The sequence below is a fragment of the Myotis myotis genome, unplaced genomic scaffold (genome assembly GCF_014108235.1).
Source record: "Myotis myotis isolate mMyoMyo1 unplaced genomic scaffold, mMyoMyo1.p scaffold_m19_p_9, whole genome shotgun sequence".
In the NCBI taxonomy this organism is placed as follows: domain Eukaryota; kingdom Metazoa; phylum Chordata; class Mammalia; order Chiroptera; family Vespertilionidae; genus Myotis; species Myotis myotis.
Window position 1 is genome coordinate 47,956,294 of NW_023416401.1, and position 9,679 is coordinate 47,965,972.

Genomic DNA, 9,679 nt, shown 5'->3' on the forward strand with positions numbered 1-9,679 from the left:
GCACGTTTAAGCTATGAAAAAGTGTGCATTGTTAAAAATTAAAGATAAAGGGTAGAGGGATTTAAGAAAGTCACAGTAATATAAAAACATTTGGCATATTTACGAAATGTAGCATGAATTTTAACATGAGATGTTTAACTTACTCTTCTTGACTCTGGATAAGACTGTCTCCCACACAACAAGATTATGGATTTATCAAACTGGCTAGAACATCCCAACAAGGTGAGTTAAGGAGCATGACATGGGGTCCTTTAGTCACAATGTAACATTTGTGAATAAGAGATACCTGAGAATTTTGTATTTTCCTATCTAAGTCAAGGGTGCTTAAGCAGCCAGTATTAACATGAACCTTGATGAAGAGGGATGTCTGCCCTTTCTGTGTACCACAGCATCTAGAACAGAAGCAGACACATAACTGGCAGAAAACAGTTATGGACTATTTGTTTTCATTATAATTAAATTCATTTTTATTTGTTTAAACATGTTTTTACTGAATTTAGAGAGAGCGCAAGGGGAAGGGAGAGAGGGAAATATCGATCAGCTGCCTCCTGCACACCCCCTACTGGGGATCCAGCCAGTAACCTGGGCATATAGTATGCCCTGATTGGGAACAGGACCAGACAATGCCCACGAACTGAGTCACATGGGCCAGAGCTAAATTAATTTTTAGCATCAACACTTAACCATGTGCTAAGTCAATATATAAACTGCTTGCTAACTCTACTGTGTTTATGAGTCACAATCACTTTGAAAACAATTCCATTATATTTCTCAGTGGAGTCTGAAGTATTTGCCAAGGCCCTTGAGCCAAATGTTCTTTACCTTTCTTGAAGGTCTAGAATGTACAAGGATACCTTGCCTGGCTTTACTGGAGGATGGAAATTCTGTTTCATGAGGAAGATAAATGCCTCAATAATACCCTTTTTGGAATGTGCTTATAAAACTGGGAAACTATATGAATGGCTGTGATCCGAGTGGGTGTGTTTCATGAGTGTCTAAGTCTGCCAGGAATATACACCTGAGAGCGGGTCGGATGTCCCCTTTCTTAGTCAGGCTTCCCCAAATTCTTCCCTTCCTTTCAATCTTTACCTTTCAATCTTTCAAGGTAAAGGCCAGTACAGCAGTCCAACCCAAGTCATCCCGTGTTGTGATGTCATGCAAGAAATGAGGGGTCCTGAACCAGTATGAGGAACCTCTAGTTATCTGTGTTATCAAACACAAGGACCAAAACTTGAACTTGAGATTTCCTATTGCCTCGCCCTCCAGACAGACTTCCTATCATCCCACAGATGTTAAACACACAAAGGCACCATGCTATTATGTTTTATATATATATATGAACTTGAGCGCACAATCCATCACAATTGTTGACTTTTTCACAGTGGGGTTAAATATTGCCTCATGAATCGGAGCTAAAACCTGCACCCTCCCTTCTTAGATTTCCGTATCATTCATCTTCTCCCTTCCTTTGGCCTCCTCCCCGCTCTGAGTATCATATGCAGGTGCCAACAAGGGGCAAGTCACAGCAGAAGCAAGCAAAGACCTCTGCCCCCAAGCTGTGTTGTGTCATCTTGTCTTCAGTGGGCAAGCGTAGGAGAGTGACCCGCTACAGGTCTGGCGAGCTGACTAGCTCAGGAAAAAAGCCAGTACAGAGAAATGATGTATGGTATTCAGTTTAGGTAACGTCTACAGATCTGTGTCAACTTCTGGACAGTTACAAATGGGGAGCATTATAACTCTGAGGAGGAAGCCAGGAATAGGTTATATCTGAAGAGAGGAGAATGAATAGGAGCCAACCACAGATGTTTGGGAGAGTCATGGTGATGGCTACAGGACTAATAATTAATCTAGAATAAAAAATTATCTGAGTAATATTTAGAATGTGTTGTTTTTGCTCTGATATTTTAAAGATAAAACTTGTATTTTTTTCATTTCTAACATTTACTTTTCCCCCAAACAACACATGAAAATCACAATACTGTGATCAGCACAACACACCTTAATCAAGAGAATACAAAATGAAACCTTGCAAAGGAAATTTTAAATGATTGAAGCAAAAAGGAAAAAAAGAGGGGGGGTGTGAATCAGTCAGGCAGTATTTACTACTCAAGATCACTTATTTGACCTGAAGTCACTTAATCATGCTACATTTTGCTCTAATTATTTTTGTTCAACTAAGTGGCAACAATTATATCCAAGTACGTAGACAGTTTATTATTCATTTAACCTTAATAGCCAATATTATTTAGCAAAATGAATTCATTATTATAAAATTTCCCTGGATTTTCTGCTCCACTTAACTGTGAAACCACTTTTAAAAATCAGATCAAGTCACAATAATGCTCTTAAGCGAATGTTTTGTTCATACCTAAAACAATGACTAAAAATTCCTTACCGACAACAACGAAATTTACTTATGAATCAGCATACCAATCGTTAATTAGTAAAAGCACAAATCCTCCAGATCCTGTTCCATCTCAAAAGCAACATGCTAAAAACATGACAAGTAGCATCAAATGTATAATATTCAGCCACTCCCATTTATATACAACCATACAAGTAGTTTTCAACAATGCCTAATTACCAATTAATTTACGTATGCTAAACTGCTTTTTAAAAGGTACCCAGTGCTATATGCCTTCTGGAAATAACTTGAGCTTTAAAATATGACTATCAATTATATTAAAATAAAATATATTACTATTTTAGCTTTTGTTGACACTTAACATGGAGTCTGATATTAAATAAAAACAATGGTTTACAGTATATCTCAGTAAAGACTTTATACCATCACAGTTTCTCCAAATTATGGGCAAGAGCAGCTCTCATGCTTCTGTGTCTGAAGTTAACATCCTTAGTGGGCCTTTGACATTGTTTGAAAATATACTTAGTGTATATTTCACCGCAAACACACTGTTTATCATCTGTTGATAGTACTGACTTACGGAAGTTTTGTTCTCTTAAAGGTATGTACAGTTTACAATTAGATGGGACATAACAGCCACAAAATAAATTCAATAATATGCATTTTCTAGGACAACAATGGTAAAAATACTTGAGGACTGTCAGTGTGCTTGACAGAAAGTAATGCATGAGAATTAAAAAAAAAAAAAAATCCATAATGGATGACTGCCAGACACTTCCAGAATCTAACTGATATTCCTCCGGATGTTTGCTGGCTGATCTATAAAACATAATTGTACAAGGCTTCACAGTTGTAACAATAGCAAAATGGGAGGAAAAAATCTTTCTGTTGGCCTCCTGAGAGGAAACTGTCTCATCCCAAGACTGCTTTAAAAAAAACTGGACTACGTTTGACAAGCAACACGTTTTTAATGAATCCTCATGAAGGGCGAACAATATACATGCTTCAAAGTGGGACTGATAGCACTTCACAGCAGTGGTGAGAGGGCGCTGTAAAGGTATCACCGCTGCTTTAAGAACAACCTTCCATTCACCGGTTCTGTTGTACGGTCAGAGAAAAGAAGCCTGTTCTGTTCTAGACATTCCTTGGGTATTAAACGATATTACTTAAAGTCAATGACAAGTCCGCCTCCTGGTTCGTCCAATGTCTTTTTTAAAGACCTTCATTTGTCCTCGCCTTCCCCGGGACAGCTGCCACCCCTTACCACTGAGGTCCTCATGTGATTTATCTCTGTACATAAAGTTAGAGGCCTGCTCTGTAGCAGGGACCATATTTGCTCATTGACACTTTTACTTCTTTTGAAAGCAGATCTACCAAATGTGTTTGGGGGAACGCAGGAAGGTGAAAAGATATGTTCTAAAGTCCTCCTCTTCGTGAATGAGCAGAGGTGCCAGCACAGAGAGAAAATGGTCCAGGACAAGGAGCACGTTAGCGGCTGTGGCCACCCTACTTGAAGCTGAGTTATTAAGGGCAGTACCTACAGGATGAAGATGTCATTTCAGTACTGGTTCTCCTGAGGGTTCATGTTACAGGAAAAAAAACCATAAAGACGTCCCCAATGCACTGCTCCTCATGACTGAAGATCCTGCACATGGTAGAACCACAGATGAATAACATACATGAACTGGAACGCATTTTAGAAAAACCCAAGGCAGGCTTGTCTTCTTTATGAAGGACAAAATCAAAATCTACAGAATCCAGCTAGCGCAATGCCCAAGGTCACACAGCCAGTTACTGATGGAACTGGGCATGACTAGATGCTACGGGTAATTTAAAGGGGCTGTTAAGTATTTCTCACTCTGATAATGAAGTGCTTTTTAATTTATTATCTTTGGAATGTGTCAGCTTCTCCAAAAGCCAAGAAAAGCAGCGTTGATCTCACTGAAATTGTTATATGGCCATGAGTTTGAATTTTCAAAGCAGGAAATCATCGGGATTTTCCATCCAGCAGGGTAAGGAGGGCAGAAGAAGAAGAAGAGAGTGACAGGACCTGTTGTTTAGGATTACATGTCCAGTTGGAGAAAAAAAAAATGGAGGGTGAGGAGAATCCAGCTTTAAAACTGCTTCCCCCCTTCTAAACAACCCTGGTGATTAAAAAATAACTTCCTCCTATACTGTGACACTATAGAAGTAAACTATTTCCACTGAAATTTGAACAATGGCCCACTGAATGTTTCAGAAATAGGATACCAACTCAGGGAAATATCTTAGAACGTAAGAATGTACAGGTATGATTATTTGGTTGTTTGTTGCTGCAAATCTTGAATAGGAGATGAATCTGCTCCTAATGTACCCATTATAATCATTCTAGACTTAGCAGTGCCACCTGCAGCTTCCAGTACAGAAATATACTACCATTTAAATGGCTTCATCTGTATGCCATTAAAAGTTTAGCATTAACTTCAATAATTTAACCACTGACGTAACAGCCCTCTTCTTTTGTGCATAAAAGACAATTTTTTTTACATCTTAATTAGTGAAGCTGGGGCTCTCTGTCACGTGTGACTTCTCACGTAAAAAAACTGTGATCAAGTCCATTAGCCCCCAGGTCAGACAGCATTACAACCACAAACCACAACCTCCCACTGTTCACTGGCCTAAATATTCAGGCAGGGGCCCTGGAAATGAACCACACAGCCTGCAGTGTGCCTCTGGTTATCAGACCACTGTGTGAAAACTTCGCCAAGTGGATTATAGTGTCCATTTCAACTAAGCACAAACAACCTGTGTGGTGGGTAAAAGTAATAAAAGAGAAAGGGGAATCATAGTTTATAGTTAACTAGAAGCAGCCTATGCCAATTAAAAAAGAAAAGGTGATAAAGCACAGCCCTTCTGAGCTCTTTATATAATAACAAAGTGGCAGAACTATATGTAAAGGGTTTTCCTTAATACTCTTACAACATATCTTAGCTGTATCAACTTTAATTTTTCATTTGCCCTTGCATTTACACTGAGCCAGGTACTGTTTATGTGACCTCACTGAAAGGCACCATGTCTCAATAAACACTCTGCAAAACAGCCAAAGAGAAATTCTACCAGAACAGAAGTCTATAGCGTAATCTGAAGTGAATGTACAGACAGATGTCTGCATATCATTTGCACTGATGGTTTCCTCAGTGAGGATTCGTGCAGAAGGACAAGGGGGATTGATGTTGGCTGGGGTATCTTTCTGCAAAGCCAACACATTCCCAGAGGAGGCACCCGAGGACTGCTGCTTACAGCTAGATCCGCTGTGCCTGTCAGAGGCTGAGATGGTCACACAGGACTCTGGTCACATGTCTTCCCTCCTTGTCCTCAGCTCCCCTGTATCACCCCATTTAAAAGCAACCGATTCCTTCACGCCAAGGACTCACTTTGCCATCAAATAACGTGTATTCATTATTTTAGAAGTTTCTGAAATTCCCAATTTAAGCTAAGGCTTTTGAAGCCTTCTGAGCAAGTGAAAAACATTTTTGTGTGTGAGAACCATGATGTGATACAAACCACTAATGCAATAAACGCAGCACTTGACAAAATCCAGGAAGGTTGAAATCACTCAGGCATACACATTCACAACACTAAACAATTTATGGGTTCAGTGCTTTAGAAAAGATTTCTAAAAAATCTAAGAAAGTATGTGACTGGACACACAGATGTATTTACTTCTTCAAATCAGTAAACATTCTGAGAAGTTTACAGCAGCTCTGCCTTCAAAAACAAACAAACAAAACACACACACACACACACACACACACACTCCACAAAACCCTAAAGGGCTGAATGATAGGGAGACCAGCAAAGACATTACCCCTGAGGAGACACAGTGGGTTGATTTTTAGATCCAGGAAGGCTGAACAGCGGCCAACTCAGTATGCTCTCCACCCTCTTTTCTGCATTGGACAAGAAAAACTAGAGTCAATTCAAGGGTAAACTGCAGTCATATAGATGCTCTACAGTCACCCTTTTATAAGAAAGGGAACAGCTCTGTGCTATTAAATCAATAAAAGTGGACTTAAGAAGAGTTGTGAGCCTGTCAGCTGATTGTTAACACAATCCTAATGACCTACTGCAGCCCCTAATTACAATAATATCTCAGGCTGTGAGTGCACAATGCCCTTTTATTAAAGCTGCAGCCTCGATGGCTTTGAGCAGGGTGCTGGTCTGCACTATTGATTATTGTTCCCTTTATTTTTCCTCTCACACAGACAGACTTTCAGCTAGCTGGACCAGATAAAGACTATTAACGCTGGATGCCACCTAATTGCTCCTGCCACTCCGTTCCTTGTTAAACACTCACCCATAAGTAAGATTCCCACAAAGTTGCCAATGTGACTACCTGCCTCAGTTCTTTTGAATTTTAACTCACACTGTTCCAAGTAGCCCTAAAGAGGAAGAAAATGCTTCTCGATGTATTTCCCCTTTATATATGTAACAAGAAAGAGCTTAGGTAAATATAAAGTCTAACTAGTTCTTTGGGAAAGTAATTTTTTGTGAGTGACTGGAAGCTTCCAATGTAATTATTTTCTCCCTTAGTTCCCCGCCCCCCCCCCCACTTGTCTTTATAAAGACACACTTAAAAACTATTTAGATGTTGCTGGCAATATATCAATGAAAACTTTCCTTTAAAAAAAAGGAAGGGGCTGCTACTACTCCCCTAAGCTCTTTTAAAATACACTTTTTGTGTGATGTTAATCTGATTTTTAAAGTGCATAGTTGTCAGCAAGAGCCACACAGTCTCCAGTTACTTACATTTTTCTACACCCCCCACCTCCACACCCCCGCCAAAGTTCTGTTCATGTACTTCTGCATTAAAAATGATCTGAACACCTATCTGGTTCCAGGGAATATGAGCGTGGGTCCAATTTAAAGATCCTTCACTTAATAAATTACCAAATAAAGAGAAGCTACTTTTTTTTTGCAAAATAAAAGGCATTTGAAGTATATTCAAGCTCCAAAGCTCTGAGACACCTAATCTTTGACGCTATCTTCACAGGTTCCCATTTGCCTACAGCTGGATGAACTCATTACTAACCTTGACTCACCTGGACAGTATCTAAGAAATCCTTAAGGTTAACGATCTAAACGTGCAGCCAACACAGACAAAAGGCTCTTTCTCATTCATCCACGCTGGGAGGTCGAATACCAGCAACTAGCAGCATGGAGCAGGTGCACCCACGGGGAAGTCCACCCTGCATTCAGAGCGGCAGGAGGGCGCCCTTTCCCCAAGGCACCCCCAAGGAACAGCGGGGCAGAGGGGGAAGCGGGACGCCCTGCAGATGCACAGCAGCAGCAGAATACTAACTATAGCAAAAAGCGAAGCACTCTTAGATGAGTTCCACCTTCACGGAAGGTAAAAGGAGTCCAGCGCGGATGTAGAAGGACCCGGCACACGCAGACGCACACCCCCTTCCAGTCTCAGACAGCTGCTGCGGAACCTGGCGGCCCAGGCAGCGCAGACTTTTGCCCCCTTCCATCCCAGGTCAAAGGGGACCCGCTGGTGTTCCTCTTGGAGAAGAGAGGTCCAGACCGTGCTTATCGCTTCATCCGAAGCGCGCTGGAGTCTGCGCTCACCCTGAACTCGCGAACTGCGTCGTACCTGGTGTCGGGCATCACCAGCTCCCCGGGCCGAGCGCCCTCAGCTCCATCTGCACGCCCGTCCTGCCTGGGTGCGCAAGCCCCACGGCCACACAGCAGTAACTTGGGGACACCAGAGAAACTCTACGCGGATCCCTCCGCCCTCTTTCCGCTCGATGCGGAGTCGAGCTTCCAAATGCCCACAACGTGCTTCTGCCCGGCAGAGCCGTCCCAGCCCCCAGCAGCCAGTCACACTCACCTGGGGCCCCGCCGCCCTCCCCGAAGCATCCGGCACTCGCCACCCACGCCGCCCGGGTGTTTGCATCCGAAAGGGCGCGCGCTCAGCGACCCGGCGCCCGCAGGCGCTCCGGGACCCAGTGCGCGCAGCTTGGCGCGTCGGGCGGACTGGCGGCGCCCGCCCGGCACACGCTGCGTCCTGCCGGACGCGGGCGTCTGCTCCAATCACAGCCCTCTCCGTGGGGCGCGGGCTCAGGGCCCCGGCCCGGGCCGCCTCCGCTTGCTCCGAGGGGCCCCGCGGGCTCCCCTGGGCGGCCGGGGCGCCAGGTCCGGAGCAGCGGGAGCGCGCGTCCGCGTCCGAAGAAAAGGAGAGGGGTGGGCGTCGGAGATCTAGGAGGGCGCCGGGGGTAAGGAGCGGAGCAGGTGATTGTGGTCCGCGTTGGTCGCCTGCAGTCAGCGCCTAGCGCGGCCAGCTCGGGGAGCCACTGAGACTTGGGCACCTACCGGAGACCCAGTGAGGGTTGTTGGAAAGGCAGCCGCTCCGCCGCCAGGCGCGCACACACACGCGCGCATCCACGCGCGCCCCTCCTCCAGCGCCCTCCAGACAGATGGAGTTCTTCGCAGGAAAATCCAGAGGAGCTGGGGGAAAGTAGGAGGGGCCGCAGCCCGTCCATTACTCAGCGAGGTATTTGCATTTGAAAGCGCGGAGCTGGAGGAGAGTTTTAAGAATTGTTACTAGCACCTTACCCTTCTCCCCTCCCCTAGCTGCCCTGGAAGCCTTGATCAATTGAACTCCTGAGGCATGAAGGCAAAGTCATAAAACTAATCAGAACTTACAGTTTTGTTGCGTGATAGTTTTGCCCATTCAATTTCGTCGGACTGCCCTAGTTCTACTCTTTACTTGCAGAAAATTTCCTCCCCTGCTGGATTCTCTAATGCAAAACTTCCGAGGTGCACTATTTACGCTCCGGTGGGATTGAGACCCCAGGCCAGGTGGGGAAGGGGATCCAGTCTTTTATTTGGAACATGCTGCAGCCAGTGGAGTTAAGCACGCTTTGTTTTCCTCTGTCTGCCCTGGTGCATGATTTCACCTGGTGGCCAGGTGTTCTGTTGCAGGGGTTAGGAAGATGAGTAGATTATTGCTACACACGTTATTTTTTCTCATTCAGCCAATGGAATTAGCTCTGCTTCTTATCCATCCTTAACAGTTGAGTCTTCCAATACCTGCTATGTGAGCATAGGATTCCAGTCTGCTTTTGCCTTCACTCAAGCACACTTGCTCTCCCCTTCCTGTCCATTTACCTTGCATTTTTCCTCTCAACTAGTTGGTATTTAAAATTGAATTATGTGCTAATAATTCTGCAGCAGACATTTTTTTTTTGACCTTCTGTGAAGTTCCAGATACCATGCTTCTCTGTGTTCTTAGCAATGCTTCAATTTTAAAGTTATCTCACCAACTCCAGG

The 9,679-nt window shown here is 43.9% G+C and overlaps 1 protein-coding gene across 1 annotated transcript in view; it reads right to left on the reverse strand.

The window, feature by feature from the left end:
• CDH7 (cadherin 7) overlaps positions 1-8,426 on the reverse strand; it is a 119,987-nt gene extending 111,561 nt beyond the window's left edge. Inside the window, exon 1 of the mRNA XM_036323527.1 lies at positions 8,238-8,426. The gene's annotated coding sequence lies outside the window, so the exon portion shown is untranslated. The remainder of the gene's footprint in view (positions 1-8,237) is intronic.
• Positions 8,427-9,679: the final 1,253 nt, after the last annotated feature.